This window comes from Scyliorhinus torazame, chromosome 7, assembly GCF_047496885.1.
Source record: "Scyliorhinus torazame isolate Kashiwa2021f chromosome 7, sScyTor2.1, whole genome shotgun sequence".
Classification (NCBI taxonomy): domain Eukaryota; kingdom Metazoa; phylum Chordata; class Chondrichthyes; order Carcharhiniformes; family Scyliorhinidae; genus Scyliorhinus; species Scyliorhinus torazame.
The window spans coordinates 67,941,139-67,961,795 of NC_092713.1; positions in this window are offsets into that span (position 1 = coordinate 67,941,139).

The window sequence follows — 20,657 nt, forward strand, 5'->3', positions numbered from 1 at the left end:
TCGCGGGCCAGGCCACCGTGGGGGCCCCCCCCCCAGTGTCGGATCCCCCCGCCTGCTCCCCCCCAGGATGGCCCCCGCACACTTACCTGCCAGGTCCCGCTGTGTGTGAGGTGAGTAATTCACTCCGGCAGGACTGGGCAAAACTTGACGGCCAATCGGCCCATCGGGGCCCAGAGATTTGCCGGAGGGGCCGTTGGCAACGGCCCCCGGCCGGCGTAGCGGGAATCCCGCCGGCCCCCGAAAAACGGTGCCGGTGAATAGGGAAGCCGCTGAAGGGGGGGCGAGGCAGGATTCGCGCCTCCCCCCCGGGGATTTTCCGAATCGGCACAGGGTCGGAGGATCCCAGCCCAGGTGCTGGAAAATGGGATTAAAATAAACAGGTGTTGATGGCCAGCACAGATACGATGGGCTGAAGAGCCTCCCTCTCTGTGCTGTAAGGCTCTATGGCCAGGTTCTCTGTTACGATTAGGTGGAGAATAGGTGCCGGCCCCAAACTCACGGCATGCGCCGATTTAACACCAAATCGCAATTCTCCATCACCTTGACAGCTGCGTCAATGTGTTCCAGTACGCACGCACAGTAAACACCCTGTGCATGTTATTAGCTGGCCCGACCCGGTATTCTCCGTGGCCTCACGATTCTCCTCCTCCGATGGGCCAAGTTCCCGTCGGCATTCTTCACTTGTGCTTTTACAAATCGTGAAACCGGCGCTGTGGCGGCTGAGGCAGAGAGAGGCGGAACAGAGAGTGTCCAACATTGCCACAGTTTGCTGACAGTTGTGCTGCTGGCCGGGGGGCTTCTTCCGTGGCCAGGGGAGTAGCTGGGGGTGGCCAAGAGGTGGCAAGTGGGGTTAGCGTGGACGGGCACAGAACACCATTGCCACAGCCGGCAAGGCAGCCATGCAGCTGCGCACACCGCTAAGAGCCCACTGTGAACTTAGGGCCACAGGTCATATAGGTGTCCCCCCCTGGCCACTACCCTGGGTACCCTCTAGCCCCAGCCGACCCAGCAGCTGAATGGGTGTACTACATCAGAACCAATGCCATCATTTTGGCTGGCATGAGTGTGTGTGGGAAGTGTAATGTGTATATGCGGCAGCAGCTTGTCAGCCTCCTGAGTGTCAATCATCGTCCCGGCAAATCCTGCACTGGTGATGTTCCACGCGGCACCAGTTCGAGCCCCTTAACAGTAGCAGAATTGGTTCAGATGCGGCACCACTTTTGCTGTCGTGAAAGTCCATGAATTCTGCGTTGGTGTCAACACTTAGGTCTGGATTCTCCGTTTCTGAGGCTAAGTGCAGAGAATCTGTGGTGTTTTACCTGAAAAATATCGGCAACGCCCCGTCACCGATTCTGCGACAGGTGAGGGGCGAGCAGCCGCACCGCATTAAAATTCCCGGTACCCACGATATAAATGGTCGGAGAATGGTCGGGACCGTGGCTGCGCATGTACACGGCGGCGACCTGCAGCGGTCGTGCCGTAAAACATGGCGCTGGCCATGCGGGACCTGACCTGCCAGATAGTGCCCCCCCCCCGGCCACCCCCCACCAGTCCCCCCCCCAGCCTTTGCGGAAGCCCCCCCAGCCAGCAACATGGCTCCCGCCCGACTGTGGCGACACTGGACACAGTCCACAGCTGCCACGCCGGGTACCCGACCGCTGAGACCATACGTCACCCGCGCAGTCGGGAACTCGGCCCATTGGGGATGGAGCATCGGGGAAGGGCCTTCAGGTGACGCGTTGAGGCCATCCCACCTGCGTGCGGCGCGCGACGTGATGATGTCGTTTCGGAGGGGGTGGATCATACAAAACCTGCATCAAACAGGTGCCGCCCCTGATTTTGACGTCAAAGGGGTTTCTCTGCCCGATCGTTGATTACGAAATTGCCGTCGGGGAACAGAGAATCCCGCCCATAGTGTCAGAAATGGAGAATCCTGCCCATGAATCTGATATCCTGTGTCCAATCTAGAAGCAGATACTGTGTGGGCAAGTGTTTGACTGCAAGTTAGCACTAGATGGCAGCAAAGTAATGCTGTGGGGAATTTTTGTAGTTTATTTTACACTAAATATCCAGAAATGTAGTGGCATTTTGTCTAAATATTACACCAATGGTAGAGGTTGGTCAGCTTAGTTGGCTTTATGGCTGGTTTGTGATGCAGTGACGCGGGTTCAATTCCCATACCGGCTCAGGTTATCCTGAGGCTATCCTTGCTCCTCACCTGAGGTGTGGTGATCCTCAGGTTAAATCATCACCAGTCAGCTCTCTCCTTCTCTCTCTCTCTCTCTCAAAAGGGGAGAGCAGCCTACGGTCCTCTGGGACTATGACAACTTTTGATTTCATACCTATGGTATGCTGATGCATAGATGTAAATGCAGTGTAGGCTATAAATGGACATTGTAATAGGATCACAAAATGACTCCCAAGTAACCGGGAGAGAAACTCAGAAGCTTCAAAATTTGGTTCCTTTTGTAGCCACCTAAATTGGCCAACTCCCGATTTAAAATGGCGAACGACAAAGGCTGATAGGAAAGTCAGCCAACATAGACAGAAACCAGCAGCTGCAGGTTTGCTGTGTATTTACCTCTGCAAAGGCCAGACAACATCGATACCAGCGACCATCAGCATAACAAAGTAGCAGCCCTCTGCATACTGATGAACAATCCCCGGGAACAATAAGTAACATTTTGGACACACAAAGCAAAGCCAGACTCCTCGGCGCCAGCAGGAGCCAACACAAAGGAGGTGAACGAGCACCCCAAGACCGCCCATCGATCAGGGAACCGCTCCAGTATTGGAGAAAATCGAACCAAGCGATTGGGACAAAGTCCAATCACTTGGGACCAGGTACAGGGTCCGCCTCGAAAGGCGGGAAGCCCCTGGGGACTATAAGAGTTGAGCCCCAAGTTCAAATCGTGCTCTCTTCAGCCCTCAAATCAAATGTGCTTTGATTTGAATCTTACTAATCGGTGTATTGGGTTATTGATCATTACTCGGACTTGAACCTTGTGGCGGTATCATAAAGATATCTGGCGACTCGAGAGCAAGGTAATAAAACAGAGCAATTGAACCAAGGAGAAAATCAGCAACATTATTTGGCGACATCTGACGGGACCCGATCTAGAAGTGGAAAACCACTGCGGGAGAACCCAGAATTTGAATTAGAGATCCAATTGGAAACAAAAACCACAAGTGTTCAAGCAGTTCTGATCAATACTCATAATTCGGAAGTGTGTGTATGCATGCGTAACTAACAGGGCAATAAGATAAAACTGATAGATTTTTTTGTTGCGACAAAACTGTCGGAAGGTTGTATTTTAGAAAGTAGCGAAAGCTGTACCCGTATTTACAGCACCGCCTTAATACCCCTGTCCCAAATTTGAAGAGCAGCATTCGGATAGGAAAGATGGCAATGCAGGCAATGCAACGCCTCATGAACCCAGAGGAATTTGCGGTCGCAACGACCAGCAGCAGTAGAGTGGGACAATGTCCCATTTGGGAGGAAGAGATCAGGAAATATCTCAAAGGGGAAGGATGGCCCCTTTGGAATGAATTCTGTGACAACGAGGAATCAGGCCCTGGGAGTATAGGACATATTTGGTGGGAGTCCCTGAGCGAGATCCACAAAAAGAGCTTAGGGAAAGCTCGCAAACCGATGGCAATCGTGTCCTGCTTGGCACAACTGCGAGGTACAGAAACTCTCTTGCAAAGTGTTCCAACTGTCCACAGTTGTAACACTCCTGTGACTTGGGTGGGGGGCTGTTCTTTCCTTCATTCACCCATGCAGGGTTCTGGTGTGTTGTAACTGCCTGTATATCTGCAGCGGCCTGCTTTTCCTCGGGATTCTTGACTGCGGGTTTGCTTTGTATAGATTGCTCCCAAGTGCGGGACAATCTTTTCACTACCCACTTCTCGTTATGAGCCTACTCTGAGGGATCATAACTCGCGCAAGCTTTCTGTCCTGTTTCTGTGGCATGGGCGATAAGGCCCTTCTGTATACAAGATAAAGTATCCCAACGGTAAGACTGCGTGGTTCCATATAAACCAGCTGAAGGCATATGGAGCACAGTCTAACCACGCACACCACGTCATGCTCGATGCAGCAGACCACACCCCGCCCACAGCCAACGTAACCCTACCATCCCCCAACACATCCAGCGCAGCCACGGACTCGACCTCGACTCCACCCCCGAAATATACACTCCGCCCCGGAACGCCCACAGACTGCAGCAGCAGAGACAGCGACTGTGACTCGGACGATGGCCACAGCACGCCTCCCTACTACCCCCATGCAACAGGACCCACACCCAACGATTCCGACTACGATCCGAGTGATCCCTTCATGATCACTTTCCTAAACAAACCCCACCACCGACCACCGAACTACCATGACGACCCCGATTCCGTCCCCACACAACTAGACACCACCTATTGGCACAGAGACAACTCATACAGACTCGTCCGAAATGACGAGAGCGACCCCAAATCACACCATGCAGCCCTATCAACCTTAATACATTCAAGAGTTTGGCACCCGGGAGAAGATGACAACCTTGAGTCTGACTCCCAAAACGAGAACCCGTTTGCGACCCTGAGGTGTCCAGATGATGTTTTAAAAGGAATCGCTTGGGAGAAGTGGTGTCCTTTCTGATGGAACCTGCAGCATGTTTTATGTTGTTTGTACTGTTTTGTTAACATAGAACATAGAAAATACAGCACAGAACAGGCCCTTCGGCCCACGATGTTGTGCCGAACCTTTGTCCTAGATTAATCATAGATTATCATTGAATTTACAGTGCAGAAGGAGGCCATTCGGCCCTTTGAGTCTGCACCGGCTCTTGGAAAGAGCACCCTACCCAAACTCAACACCTCCACCCAACACCAAGGGCAATTTGGACATTAAGGGCAATTTATCATTGGCCAATTCACCTAACCCGCACATCTTTGGACTGTGGGAGGAAACCGGAGCACCCGGAGGAAACCCACGCAGACACGGGGAGGACGTGCAGACTCCGCACAGACAATGACCCAATCCGGAATCGAACCTGGGACCATGGAGCTGTGAAGCAATTGTGCTATGCACAATGCTACCGTGCTGCCCTTAAGAACAAATAAATCTACACTATATCATTTTACCGTAATCCATGTACCTATCCAATAGCTGCTTGAAGGTCCCTAATGTTTCCGACTCAACTACTTCCACAGGCAGTGCATTCCATGCCCCCACTACTCTCTGGGTAAAGAACCTACCTCTGATATCCCTCCTATATCTTCCACCTTTCACCTTAAATTTATGTCCCCTTGTAATGGTGTGTTCCACCCGGGGAAAAAGTCTCTGACTGTCTACTCTATCTATTCCCCTGATCATCTTATAAACCTCTATCAAGTCGCCCCTCATCCTTCTCCGCTCTAATGAGAAAAGGCCTAGCACCCTCAACCTTTCCTCGTAAGACCTACTCTCCATTCCAGGCAACATCCTGGTAAATCTTCTTTGCACCTTTTCCAGAGCTTCCACATCCTTCCTAAAATGAGGCGACCAGAACTGTACACAGTACTCCAAATGTGGCCTTACCAAAGTTTTGTACAGCTGCATCATCACCTCACGGCTCTTAAATTCAATACCTCTGTTAATGAACGCGAGCACACCATAGGCCTTCTTCACAGCTCTATCCACTTGAGTGGCAACTTTCAAAGATGTATGAACATAGACCCCAAGATCTCTCTGCTCCTCCACATTGCCAAGAACTCTACCGTTAACCTGTATTCCGCATTCATATTTGTCCTTCCAAAATGGACAACCTCACACTTTTCAGGGTTAAACTCCATCTGCCACTTCTCAGCCCAGCTCTGCATCCTATCTATGTCTCTTTGCAGCCGACAACAGCCCTCCTTACTATCCACAACTCCACCAATCTTTGTATCGTCTGCAAATTTACTGACCCACCCTTCAACTCCCTCATCCAAGTCATTAATGAAAATCACAAACAGCAGAGGACCCAGAACTGATCCCTGCGGTACGCCACTGGTAACTGGGATCCAGGCTGAATATTTGCCATCCACCACCACTCTCTGACTTCTATCGGTTAGCCAGTTTGTTATCCAACTGGCCAAATTTCCCACTATCCCATGCCTCCTTACTTTCTGCATAAGCCTACCATGGGGAAATTTATCAAATGCCTTACTAAAATCCATGTACACTACATCCACTGCTTTACCTTCATCCACATGCTTGGTCACCTCCTCAAAGAATTCAATAAGATTTGTTAGGCAAGACCTACCCCTCACAAATCCGTGCTGACTATCCCTAATCAAGCAGTGTCTTTCCAGATGCTCAGAAATCCTATCCTTCAGTACCCTTTCCATTACTTTGCCTACCACCGAAGTAAGACTAACTGGCCTGTAATTCCCAGGGTTATCCCTAGTTCCTTTTTTGAACAGGGGCACGACATTCGCCACTCTCCAATCCCCTGGTACCACCCCTGTTGACAGTGAGGATGAAAAGATAATTGCCAACGGCTCTGCAATTTCATCTCTTGCTTCCCATAGAATCCTTGGATATATCCCGTCAGGCCCGGGGGACTTGTCTATCCTCAAGTTTTTCAAAATGCCCAACACATCTTCCTTCCTAACAAGTATTTCCTCGAGCTTACCAATCTGTTTCACACTGTCCTCTCCAACAATATCGCCCCTCTCATTTGTAAATACAGAAGAAAAGTACTCATTCAAGACCTCTCCTATCTCTTCAGACTCAATACACAATCTCCCGCTACTGTCCTTGATTGGACCTACCCTCGCTCTAGTCATTCTCATATTTCTCACATATGTGTAAAAGGCCTTGGGGTTTTCCTTGATCCTACCCGCCAAAGATTGTTCATGCCCTCTCTTAGCTCTCCTAATCCCTTTCTTCAGTTCCCTCCTGGCTATCTTGTATCCCTCCAATGCCCTGTCTGAACCTTGTTTCCTCAGCCTTACATAAGTCACCTTTTTCCTCTTAACAAGACATTCAACCTCTCTTGTCAACCATGGTTCCCTCACTCGACCATCTCTTCCCTGCCTGACAGGGACATACATATCAAGGACACGTAGCACCTGTTCCTTGAACAAGTTCCACATTTCACTTGTGTCCTTCCCTGCCAGCCTATGTTCCCAACTTATGCACTTCAATTCTTGTCTGACAACATCGTATTTACCCTTCCCCCAATTGTAAACCTTGCCCTGTTGCACGTACCTATCCCTCTCCATTACTAAAGTGAAAGTCACAGAATTGTGGTCACTATCTCCAAAATGCTCCCCCACTAACAAATCTATCACTTGCCCTGGTTCATTACCAAGTACTAAATCCAATATTGCCCCTCCTCTGGTCGGACAATCTACATACTGTGTTAGAAAAGCTTCCTGGACACACTGCACAAACACCACCCCATCCAAACTATTTGATCTAAAGAGTTTCCACTCAATATTTGGGAAGTTAAAGTCACCCATGACTACTACCCTGTGACTTCTGCACCTTTCCAAAATCTGTTTCCCAATCTGTTCCTCCACATCTCTGCTACTATTGGGGGGCCTATAGAAAACTCCTAACAAGGTGACTGCGCCTTTCCTATTTCTGACTTCAACCCATACTACCTCAATAGGGTGATACTCCTCGAACTTCCTTTCTGCAGCTGTTATACTATCTCTAATTAATAATGCCACCCCCCCACCTCTTTTACCACCCTCCCTAATCTTATTGAAACATCTGTAACCAGGGACCTCCAACAACCATTTCTGCCCCTCTTCTATCCAAGTTTCCGTGATGGCCACCACATCGTAGTCCCAAGTACCGATCCATGCCTTAAGTTCACCCACCTTATTCCTGATGCTTCTTGCGTTGAAGTATACACACTTCAACCCATCTCCGTGCCTGCAAATACTCTCCTTTGTCAGTGTTCCCTTCCCCACTGCCTCATTACACGCTTTGGCGTCCTGAATATCGGCTACCTTAGTTGCTGGACTACAAATCCGGTTCCCATTCCCCTGCCAAATTAGTTTAAACCCTCCCGAAGAGTACTAGCAAACCTCCCTCCCAGGATATTGGTGCCCCTCTGGTTCAGATGCAACCCGTCCTGCTTGTACAGGTCCCACCTTCCCCAGAATGCGCTCCAATTATCCAAATACCTGAAGCCCTCCCTCCTACACCATTCCTGCAGCCACGTGTTCAACTGCACTCTCTCCCTATTCCTAGCCTCGCTATCACGTGGCACCGGCAACAAACCAGAGATGACAACTCTGTCTGTCCTGGCTTTCAACTTCCAGCCTAACTCCCTAAACTTGTTTATTACCTCCACACCACTTTTCCTACCTATGTCGTTGGTACCAATGTGCACCACGACTTCTGGCTGCTCCCCCTCCCACTTAAGGATCCTGAAGACACGATCCGAGACATCCCTGGCCCTGGCACCCGGGAGGCAACATACCTTCCGGGAGTCTCGCTCGCGACCACAGAATCTCCTATCTATTCCCCTAACCATTGAATCTCCTACAACTATTGCTTTTCTATTCTCCCCCCTTCCCTTCTGAGCCCCAGAGCCAGACTCCGTGCCAGAGACCTGACCGCTAGGGCCTTCCCCCGGTAGGTCATCCCCCCCAACAGCATCCAAAACGGTATACTTGTTTTGAAGGGGAACGGCCAGGAGGGATCCCTGCACTGTCTGCCTGTTTGTTTTTTTCCCCCTGACTGTAACCCAGCTATTCTTGTCCAGTACCTTGGGTGTGGTTACCTCCCTGTAACTCTTCTCAATCACCCCCTCTGCCTCCCGGATGATCCGAAGTTCATCCAGCTTCAGCTCCAGTTCCCTAACACGGTCTTTGAGGAGCTGAAGTTGGGTGCACTTCCCGCAGGTATAGTCAGTGGGGACACCGGTGGTATCCCTCACCACCCACATCCTACAGGAGGAGCATGTAACTGGCCTAGCCTCCATCCCCTCTTACCTTACAGAATATAGCTGCTGTGTGGACTAACTAGATCTCCGCCCTCCGACTCTGCTCCCAGTCAGCTACACTTCCTGTAAACTCCTGGCTCTCTTCGCACTCTTTGCGGAAATGTCGGAAACAAAATGAAAGGAGCACCTTACTCCCTCCTCACCTAACTCCCTCGGTCACCAAACTCTCACAAATGTTGTTTGTCAGACCAGAAATTTTTTTCACGGCCCCACGCCTTTTCAGCCGAAACCTCTGAGGACTTGCCCACAGAGACTCACTATTGGCCAAACGCTAGTTCAGCGGAACTAGTTTGTCTGCAGAGACTTGTTAAGGGCCCAGACGCCAGGTCAGTGGAACTCGTCTGTCGACAGAGACCACAGACCCCCGTTCATAACTGCTCTTCTGGTTCAAGGAAGGAACCAATACGGCAGCCCCACCACGATGACTACAGTTCTTGCCCGTTCCTGTCGGTTGCTCAGGCAGTGGAGAAACGGCTTGGGACCCGCCCTGCCTGGGAACCCTCCCCCCCCCCCGCCCCCCTCTGGTCAACTACGCTCGGGTAGGGGAGATACGGCATTGGTAGCCGTCCTACCCGGGGACTCCATCCAACTCTTACCCGTCGCCCATACGCACCTCATTTTGGAAATTTTAGTTCAAAAAGTTTTGTTTTGTTTCAGGTGACCCTTAGGTTGCCAACCACATGCTATTTACATCCTGAAACATTTGGATGGTAAATCGCACAGTCTGCGAGACGGCTCGCACTGGTTCATTATTTGAAAGTGTGTCTTGTCCTAAAAATTCAGTTTTTGAAAAAAGAAATGAGGGAGTCACACATCGTGACCAATTATAAAGGGAGTAATTGGCACTAAAGGACAGACAGACTAGCATACGAGATGTTAAACCAAGATAGTTACAGACACTATGCTTGTTTCCACAGAACTCCAGAAGCTCCAGGACCGGAGAAGAGAAGAGAAGGGAAAGAAGCAGCACCATGAGGACTTCCTTCGGATGGTTCATCATCACAATGGACATTTGATTGCGAGTGAATGCGAACCCCATGACCTCAAGCCCCCCAGCCGTTAATGATTCACTACCCCACAGTACCCAGAGCCCAGTCACCAGCGACACCGCATCATCTTGGTGTGACAGGTTTATAACCTGGTACTCCCTGTCCTATGTAATAGAATCCTTGTTGGTATTGGTGATACTCTGCTGCATTGTGCAGACTATGCGTCTAAGAAAATGGAGAAGGAGAGCCTACCGCGCTCGCACCCCGGTATATAGGATCAGATCCTCTATTTTCGGATATGACCAGACCCCCGACCCCCACGATCTATAAGAAAGAGCATTCATTTGCGGTTTTGATTGTAAATAAAGAAATGTAAAGAAATGTTCATGAGCAATTATACGATCCTGAGCTTGACTGCCAAGCCAGGAAAAATGTGTATAGACTGCTATGATTTTGTTTGTATGTTTGAGGAAGTTAGAGTGATGAAATGTTTGAGTGGGAGTAGCGTATTAAGGATAGTTAGAGGTTCCCACTATTGTTTTGTAATGCATGTCCCTGTTTGACATAGCGCCCCTTAGAATTGTCAGTGAAAATTTTTTTGCATAGTTATGGTCAGTGTAGAGGCTATGAAAGAAGTGCTCCCCAGGTCAGGGAATGGAAAGCAACGTAGTTATGTGATCCTTCACGCTTCGCGTTAGCATCACAAGGAGGGTGTGTAGCCACCTAAATTGGCCAACTCCCGATTTAAAATGGTGAACGGCAAAGGCTGATGGGAAAGTCAGCCAACAGAGACAGAAACCAGCAGCTGCAGGTTTGCTGTGTATTTACCTCTGCAAAGGCTAGACAACATCGATACCAGCGACCATCAGCATAACAAAGTAGCAGCCATCTGCATACTGATGAGCAATCCCCGGGAACAATAAGTAACATTTTGGACACACAAAGCAAAGCCAGACTCCTCGGTGCCAGCAGGAGCCAACACAAAGGAGGTGAACGACCACCTGAAGATCGCCCATCGATCAGGGAACCGCTCCAGTATTGGAGAAAATCGAACCAAGCGATTGGGACAAAGTCCAATCACTTGTGACCAGGTACAGGGTCCGCCCCGAAAGGCGGGAAGCCCCTGGGGACTATAAGAGTTGAGCCCCAAGTTCAAATTGCGCTCTCTTCAGCCCTCTTCACCTCTGCGTCCTGCCGGGTCACCCAGCAACACGAACCAACATTGACCGTGACCGGTGCAGTGATCGCCGAAAGCCCGTAAGTCTTAATTCAACGCTCGCTACGAGATAGGCGCTCCTAGCTACCAATCCGTACCAACTTCGAATCCCGCAGACTCAGAACCCGAACAAAAGGCCATTTGTTCCCCTGACCTGGTGGGCCAGTCCGAAGTTAAGTATAGGCCTGTTAGTTGTAGAAGTAGCTTAGACGTAGAATTTGTGCATGAGTAGCGATTACTGTGTATAATAAATGTGCTTTGATTTGAATCTTACTAATCGGTGTATTGGGTTATTGATCATTACTCGGACTTGAACCTCGTGGCGGTATCACAAAGATACCTGGCTACTCGAGAGCAAAGGTAATAAAACAGACCAATTGAACCAAGGAGAAAATCAGCAACACTTTGTACTTGTTTTTATGGTTCGTTTTGTCTGAAATTATTTCTGTGGCGGAACGTCATCCTGCTGCAAGACAAACTTTACACTATTTTGATGAGGGCGTTAATATGCGTGCAGGGAACTAATTTGATGCCAGTTCTGCCATTTTGGAGCTCAATGCTCCAGCAAACGGTTTCTCTGGATTCCTATCCACTTGAACATGTGCCCAGCAGCAGGTTGGATCCAAGCTGCTGTTTAAAGCGAGCTTCAACTGATTACATATTAGTTTTTCATTGACGTCTACTGTCAGTTACTGTGGCTTTAGAAGTCTTTGGCAGTCTCTAAAGTTGCTAAGGTGAACAGGGAGTGGTGGAGCACCTGCTGATGGACTTTGTCCTGATTTTGATGATTCTGCACAAACGACTTGCTCCCAGACAAGGATGCAAAATTTGCATCCCCTTGGAAAGCATGACAAGTTGCTGGAAGAGGGAGGATGAGGAAGTGAAGGTCTCCCAGCAGAACGATCCATCCAGGGTGTTGGGGAGAGATTCTCCTTTTTTCTCCTCCGAAAGAAACATTGTATTCGATGTATCCACTTCAGTAAGGAGGACTTCACTGAAACCTGCCACGTATTGCAACTACAACTGCAGCCTCAGCACAACGCGAGGATCATTGCCAATACCAGTGAAGGTGACTGTGGCATCAATCTCCTTCAAGGATGGAACAGCTAATATTTGAAATATCTCCAAGTTTACCAACTGTTGTTGCATAACGAAGGTCACTCAAGCTCTGTATTCCAATCGAGCTGAACATATTTCATTCTCTCCTGCTGGAGACAAGCAAGCAGAGAAAGGACTTGGCTTTGTGAGAATTTCAGACTTCCTCATGGTGCAGGATGACATTGGCTGCACGGATGTCTCTTTTGCCAACTCTGAGATATATCATAACTAGAAGAGATTTCACTACCTCAGTGTCCAACTGGTTTGCAACCATAGGCTGTGAATCATGCTGGTCAATGATGATAATAATAATCTTTATTATTGTCACAAGTAGGTTTACATTAACACTGCAATGAAGTTAGTGTGAAAAGCCCCTAGTCGCCACACTCCAGCGCTTGTTCGGGTACACTGAGGGAGAATTCAGAATGTCCCAATTCACCTAACAACACGTCTTTCAGGACTTGTGGGAAGAAACTGGAGCACCCGGAGAAAACCCAGGCCGACACAGGGAGAACATGCAGACTCTGCACAGACAGCAACACAAGCTCAATCGAACCTGGGATCCTGGCTCTGTGAAGCAACACTGTGCGACCGTGTCGCCCAATGGCCAGCATCCTGGCAGTAGACGTAATTCCGTAGCAGTCCATTGCACCGTCTGCATTTAAGCCACTGTGGTAAATTAAAGAATGGCTACTGTGTGGCAGAGACTATCCTTTGATAAAATGGCTCACCACTTTGATTTGTAACTCACATACCTCTGGGTAGCACACATATAGTGAAAACCATGTTGCCACATAAAATGACATTGAGCAAATCATTATGGTGCTTAGGTAATGTCCCCACTGTCTCGACTACTCTGGAGGAGACCACAGCAGAGTAGGAGGAGGTGGAGGTGGAAGGGAATGGGCAGGAAAGGCAGGGGAAAACAGCACAACCCCTTTCGGACCAGGCTCATCCAACTGTAATATCAGTAAACATTCCCCAATTCCATATTCACCAACATTCATCTTTTCTTCCCCCATCACTAATCATCAGAGGAGCCACAATGCAAAAATAAAAGACAATAGAAAATAAACATTCCAAGCAAAGTTTATAAATCAAACTATGCCATATTGCATACAAACATTAATTAATTAATCAGCGTTGTCCATTCCCTTAGTGCCTGTCGTCCAGGAACCTCATGAGCCTCATTCTACTCTGCAGTGGCTGCGGCATGGCTGCTGGGAGGCTGCTGACTCTCAGTGGGAGGAGAGTGCAGCTACTCTTCCACGATGATGCTCTGGCTTCAGACTGGACTATCTCTGCAGGGAATGCAGCATTCTGCATTTGCTGGTTGTCAAGTGACAACAAGGGCATTGGCAGAGTGACGGTGGTGGGGGGTTGAATGCTGTCATCCTGAGAGAGGACAGCAGGTTGATGCTCAACCTGGGGGCACTGCCACCTCCAAGATGCATTCCCCACAGCAATCCCAGTAATGTGTTGGACAGATTGCTGGACATTTGTAACACCTTGAAAGACCCTTTGAACATTAGTATTCATAACGATGGTGTGGCAGACTGAGGTTGAGTAGCAGCCAGGTGATCTTGCATGAGGTCAGTCTGAGCTTCTATAGCAGCAAGCTGACATTGCAATGCAGAATACTAAGCTTTCACCCCAGCATGCTGATTCTAACTGGATTCTGCCTTGGTTGCAATGGGAACTGACTCAACAGTTTTTAGATGCTGCATCAAGGGTGTGTCCAACAACGTGCTAATGACAGGTACCACTTCCCCACTGCAAGAGTTAGCTCCAAGCTCTGACGAAGCCCTGCTCCTTGACCTTGCACGTAGACTTTCTGGCAGGCCAACCATTAAATTATGCATTTCATTGTCAATTCATATTAGTATTTTTCCATTGCCCAGCCCTTCAAAGTGTTCACTTAAGTCCTCTGCAATTGTGTGACTTTGCTCTGCAGTGAGCTGGGATCGACACTTTCCTTGTCGTCTGCCCTGGCTGCAGAGTACCGACTCAATGCGATCCTCTAAAGTAGGTGCAGTGTCAGTATCTGAATTGGTGGCTGCAAATGTGAGAGAAAATGATAGGATTTCTTCTTCGTTGCTGTCTTCCTTATCTTTTAACTCTTACTCTTGCACCATCTTGCACCATGCACCACTAATTGCACGCCTGGACAGGTCAATTCTTGGGTATCTGAAGAGATAGGCGCAAGTGTAGGGTTATGGTAAGTTGGGGGGATGTGGGTGAAGAAAGAGGTGCGTGCTTACACCATCGGAAGCTTGTCATCAGAAAAGATTGTGAGATGAGGGGGAGCTTAATGTGAGGAGGAGGATTAGGGTTGAGGAGGGCACAATCTTCGATGGTTTCAATGCCACTATTAGCCACAGCCTCCATCATGGCCACTCCAATAAAGTTGATCACTGCCTCCTCCACTGGAGTAAGGACAGGCAAGCCTGTCCCTGCCGATTCAGTCCTGCTGCCTCTGGTTATGTCCTGCAGGAGAAAGGGAGCTGTTTCAGTTGAGTGTAGTGCAATGAGTTTGCATGTGATCGATTGAGCAATGTCTAAGAGGCTAGTTGTTCAGTGGCTTTCACGGACCTTGACTGCTTGTGTAAGTCCTTGGAATCTTGTGTCCTTCTTGTGGCACAGCATCTAGGTCTTCAGGGCTAGATTCCTGGCATTCTTGCCTCACTGTCTTTGCCAAATTTGTCTGTAGAACTTCCATCCCCCTGTGGATGCAGACATCTTTCCTCCTCTCCACCTCCTCCCCAAAGACTCCAATGCAGCATTTGAAAGCCTTGGAGTTGGCTCTCTGTCATGTTATTTTCCACTTCAGAATCACCTAGAGAATGACTCCAAGCATCTGCTGCAATGACAATGCTCCTTCAGCTTAAGAGGCACAGGCTGGCTTTAATGATTGCTTGTTTCTTCTTTCTGCTCCCTGCTCAAGCATACAACTCAGCAACATGCTTCTCCTTGGCTGCTTGCTTCAGTCACTTCAAACAGCAGCCATCACAGAACGTCTACAGAAGGAAAGGACATCTGTTTTTGCACCCCATCCAATAGTCACGATCTGTGTTTTCCATTTGTTAATTAAATAATTGTAATTCTGCTTCTCTCCTTTGTTACCCCTTCAATATGAGTTGGGGACTTCAGTAGATAGGCCGACAGGGAAGTAGCAGGTAAACATGTCCGAGAAAGGACATTTTATCCAGAAAAATATCTACTTCTTGATCCAAACTATTTCTGGCTGGGCTCCTGAAAAGGATGTTTCTATAAAGCCTGGTCTCACTCTGCAAGGATTGCATTCCTCAGTAGCAATATGGATTTAGCCCTGGCTGGAGCATGTGTAACCAGGTAATTGATATTCCAACCCACCTCAAAACTGGTTATCAATGAGAGCTCAATACAGCGACGAACATTTTCATAGCTCCTTTAACATAGTCAAAGATTCCAAGGAATCAAAATTTGACAATGAGCCACATAAGAACTTATTGTTTAATATTGCTACTGTTGACAGCTTTTACCAGCTTAATCAATACACAAATATTGTGCTTTAACATTGCAGCTTCCGTTTATTTTACTTCAGCACCGGAACCAACAAACAACATGGATTCTGCAATCCCATTGAGCATTGGCTTGCAAGGTATGGCAATCAAAACATGACATACAGTACATAATAAGGACATATTGGGGCAGATTACCAAACGTTTGGTCAAAAAGGTAAGTGAAAAGAGAGGTAGAGAGGCTAAGAGATCAGGGGAGGAAGTTCCAGAGTTTAGGACCTGGACAGCTGAAGGAATGATGGAGTGATTAAAATCTAGGAGTGATTAAAATCTAGGAGTGCACAAGAGGCCAGAATTAGAGGAACACAGATATCTTAGCTGGAGAAGCTTACAGAGATTGAAAGGGTGAAGTCATGGAGGGATTTGAAAACAAGGATGAAAATTTTAAAATACAGATGTTGCTTAACCAGGAGCCAATACAGGTTGGGATTATGGGTGGGTGGGTTTTGGTGCGGGTTAGAACATGAATACTATAGTGAGATTCTTCACAGGGGGTGTGAAACCAAAACCAACAGCCTGGCTTCCTCCCAGTCCTTGTACATTGGGATTTACCGGCCACGTCCTGCCAGAATCGGAATGGGATACAGCCGGTATATACCGGAAGAGACCTCTCCCAGGATTCCTGATGGTCACTACATTGCATGAGATCTAATAAGATCTTTTGAGGCGTTGCAATCTGGTCCCACCCACAATGTGCCGGACTCAGGCTCGCAGAGTTAATTGAGTTTGAAAACTCACTGAACTACTCCTTTGCCAGATTGAACCAGTGCCTGAGGTCTACGGTCCTCACCAAAGAAGCCCCATCCAGGTGCCGATTAGCACTGGTCCCCACTGGGGACCAGTCGGAACAGCACTTGGGTTTTTTTTCCCAGGTGAATGGAAGCCCCCAGGTGGCTGGTATCTGGGGAGGGTGACACCTTGGCACTGCTGATGCCACCTGGGCAGCCTGACAATGCCAGCCTGGCACCCTGAAAGTGCCACCTGGGCACCCTGACAGTACCATCCAGGTGCCAGCCTGGCACTGCCAGGGTGCCCAGGAGGGCATTTTGCCCACAATGGAGATCAGGTATGGGGGTGCCCTGCCCATGTGAGGAGTGGAGCTCCTCAGTGCAGGAAATGCACTGAGGAGCCTCCCGTACCAGCCTCCCCGAACAGGCGCCGGAATGTGGCGACTAGGGGCTTTTCACAGTAACTTCATTTGAAGCCTACTTGTGACAATAAGCGATTTTCATTTCATTTTTCATTTTCATTTCATGCGGCTGAGTGCAGACTCGGCGGGGGGGGGGGGGGGGGGGGGGGGGGGGGGGGGGGGGACCAGCATGCCGTTAGATAGTGGGAACAACCTCTTTAATCCCGTCCAGAGCTGACTTTTTTATGTTAGATCCGCGCCCTATTGTGTATCCACTTCTGAAGAAAAGCTGCATGAATCAGAGAACACAAACCAGGTCCTAGGAAACTTAGTTCTGCCCATCACTGAAGATCGACATATATCTTACCTTTGAATTCAGGAACCCTCCCTCCAGCAAGACCTACAACCCTGAGTGAGCATGGCACAGCCTGCTGAAGTCAATGTCACTGCAGTCCTACACCTCTTTTCTCTCTGGCTGCTCCCACAGGGGATATCAGTAACCTCAGTCAGTCTGCAGTTCATGCTTCTGTTGAGCAGGTGGTTGATGTCATGCACTTTCAGCATTTTCTCCAGAGATATTCTGGGGAAGCCCTGAGGCTCGGGATTGAAGGCTGTCCCATCCTCAATCCCAAGACGTCATTGACTACAGTCTTTTATCCTGCTGGATGGCTTCACTCCCCTCACAAATCGCAAGGCTTTCCACTCCATTAATGAGTGACGTTGTGTGATGATGAGCCTGCAGAAGGGGGTCCAACAGTTATGTGCAGCCAGAGTCCTTCAGCAACCGTTCATTGATTCTGGAGCCAATTGCCGTTTAAGGCAACAACTAGCTATTTACCAGGTTGCACCCTGACCTTGCATTCTCCCAGAGTGTTATACATCAGGAGCACCGAACATTTATTAAAATGTGTGGTCTTTGCTTGGAGCAACATTGATGTCACAAATGATTGCAATATTGCTCCCTGTGTGTACTTGCAGATTCTACCAGGATCAATTGGTAATCTTCTAAAGGAATATGGCTAGTTTGACTAGCTATAGTGGAGGGATCAGTAAACCATCTTCTTACTGTGCAATGTGAAAAACTCCCGAAGACACGAAGGGGAGAAATAGACATTTTTAAAATATGTATCATTTACTGGATGAGAGGAGAATCAGTTCTCTCCGGTGCTACCTACTGTTATATGACAGTTTTATTTACAGTTAAAATTGGAATCAGTCTTTTGAGGTGCCTTGCAAAATTGTTGTACGTTTGCAAAACCTGGAGATTCTTCCTCACTGAGAGGCTCAGCCTCTCAAGCTCGTGTCCCTGTGAGAGCAACAAAAATGACAATTGGTCCTGGTAGAATCTCGGAAGCAGAATTTGATTTAAACCAGCTGGGCTGCATCAACTCGTCCAGAGGGGAACTTTCGGTGGGCACAGCAACTTTTGCTGAATTGATTCCACTCACAAATATCTTCCTGTCCATAGAGCTTAGTAGAAGAATGTAACAAAGTCCCTAGCAGCAGCCAAGATACACAGCCCTCAAGAGGTTAATACTTAATGCAGTCCAGAGATGCTGGAAGCAGCACAGAAAAACAAACTGAAAACAACGGCAAGATAAACTTATCCATATGAACTTGGCTTCACTTGCTGCAATAGAGTTACTGTACTATTTTAAATTTCCATCTTATTTATTTTCAGGCCTTTAATTTTGCTCCATTCCTTTATTACTTTTGCAGCATACATTTGTTCCTCTGTGCCTCTGTGCTATGAGGCTGATGTCCTTCCCACTTGATGTCACTCAGCCAACATCACATGATCCCAGATTCCTGCTGGTGACGATTTTCCCCCCATCCTCAGATTCCTGCTGGTGATGAATTCACCCCTCCCCCAGATTCCTGCTGGTGACGATTTCCCCCCCACCCTCAGATTCCTGCTGGTGATGAATTCACCCCTCCTCCAGATTCCTGCTGGTGATGATTCCCCCCCCCCCCCCATCTCCAGATTCCTGCTGGTGATGATTCCCCCCCCCCCCCATCTCCAGATTCCTGCTGGTGATGATTCCCCCCCCCCCCCATCTCCAGATTCCTGCTGGTAATGATTCTGCGACCCCTCCCCCCAGATTCCTGCTGGTGATGATTCCGCATCCCCACCCCCCCAAAATTCCTGCTGGTGATGTTTCCCCACTCTATATTCCTGCTGGTGATGATTCCTCCCTCCCCCACATATCTGCTGGTGTTGACTCCCCTCCCCCCTTCATATTCCTGCTGGTGATGATTTCCCCCCCCCCCTCCCCCCCCCACCCCCTGCTGGTGATGATTCCGCACTCCCCTCAGATTCGCGCTGCTGCTGATTCTGCACCCCCCTCAGATTCCCGCTGGTGGATGGGATCTATCCCAGGTTGCTGCGGGAAATAGCTGGGGCCTTAACAGATATCTTCACATCCATTTTTACTGCGTTGTTTTGCTGCTGCCAAATACTCTGTCATCAGCATCTGTGTCATTCACTTGGGATAAATTCCCTGACTTTCAGGAGGGAAGACTGTCTTTCCCTCTTGAAATTCCCTTTTTTTCCTGTTTCAAAAGATAAAGAAGAGCTGGAGCGATAGAGGCTGGTGAGACTAATCTGCAGGTACACAGTGCTCACCGGCCAGTACCTTTGCACCAGAATATGCATGCGGGGCACCCCTGACCTACATTAAACCGAGAAGAAATGCCTGCAGAGGCTGATTTCCAAGCAAAGCTTTTGCGAAATAGTAGCACATACTGTGAATTGATTTATAGCACACTTCCACTAGTGCCTGGTGAGTTCACGGCGGCCCTTAACATCCATGCTATGGGGTCATTCCAAATTCTCACTGGGGACATGAAGAACACTGTGCACTAAATGCACTAAAAAGGTCACGGGTGCATTTTTTTAGTGAGCAATTCATCTAACCGTTGCCCCCCCCAAGGAGAGCCTGTAACATAACAGGGCAAGGTAATTTCACGGAGTGGTAGGATTACTTGAGCTCCAAGGATTCATTGATTGTACTCATGTGGCCATAAGTGCTCCCTTTCGCAATCACAATACATCATTGCAAATTCCAGAAGCACCAAAAGGGAAGGATTTCACTCTCTCAATGTGCAGTTGACATCGTGAAGAAAATGAATGGTTGCTTCCCTGGGAGTCACCACAATGTGTTCAAAAAGCCAATTTTCACATCAACCATCTTCATGTTGTGTGAGTGAGTTAACAGATATTACTATCAAATTCTGAGCAGACACGTGGCATATTCATTGGAACTAAGCTGAGAGTGGCCAAGTATATTTGACATCTAGAACATTTATTATTGCGTTCAGTTGATAATCCACAGCTTCAAAATTTTTGCCTTCATTATAGCTCATGACACACAGCTGTAAATTCAGAAACAAAATGTGTATGTATCAGGGCATCCTAAAGCTCTTCAAACTAAATACTTTCAAGTGGCGTCTTATGGGTAAATGTAAGAACCAATTTGTATTCAAACAGTGGGTGAATAACAACATTTTTTTTTACAGGAGTTACGGGAGAAATGTTGGCCATGAGCAGAATGGGTCATTTACTCAATTTACATTCACCAGCTGCAATAATGATACTAAAGTAACAAATTGAGAGGTTTATAAATTGATGTACCACCAAGAGACTTTCTAATCCTGGGTGGTTTCAAACCCAGAAATGAATAGATC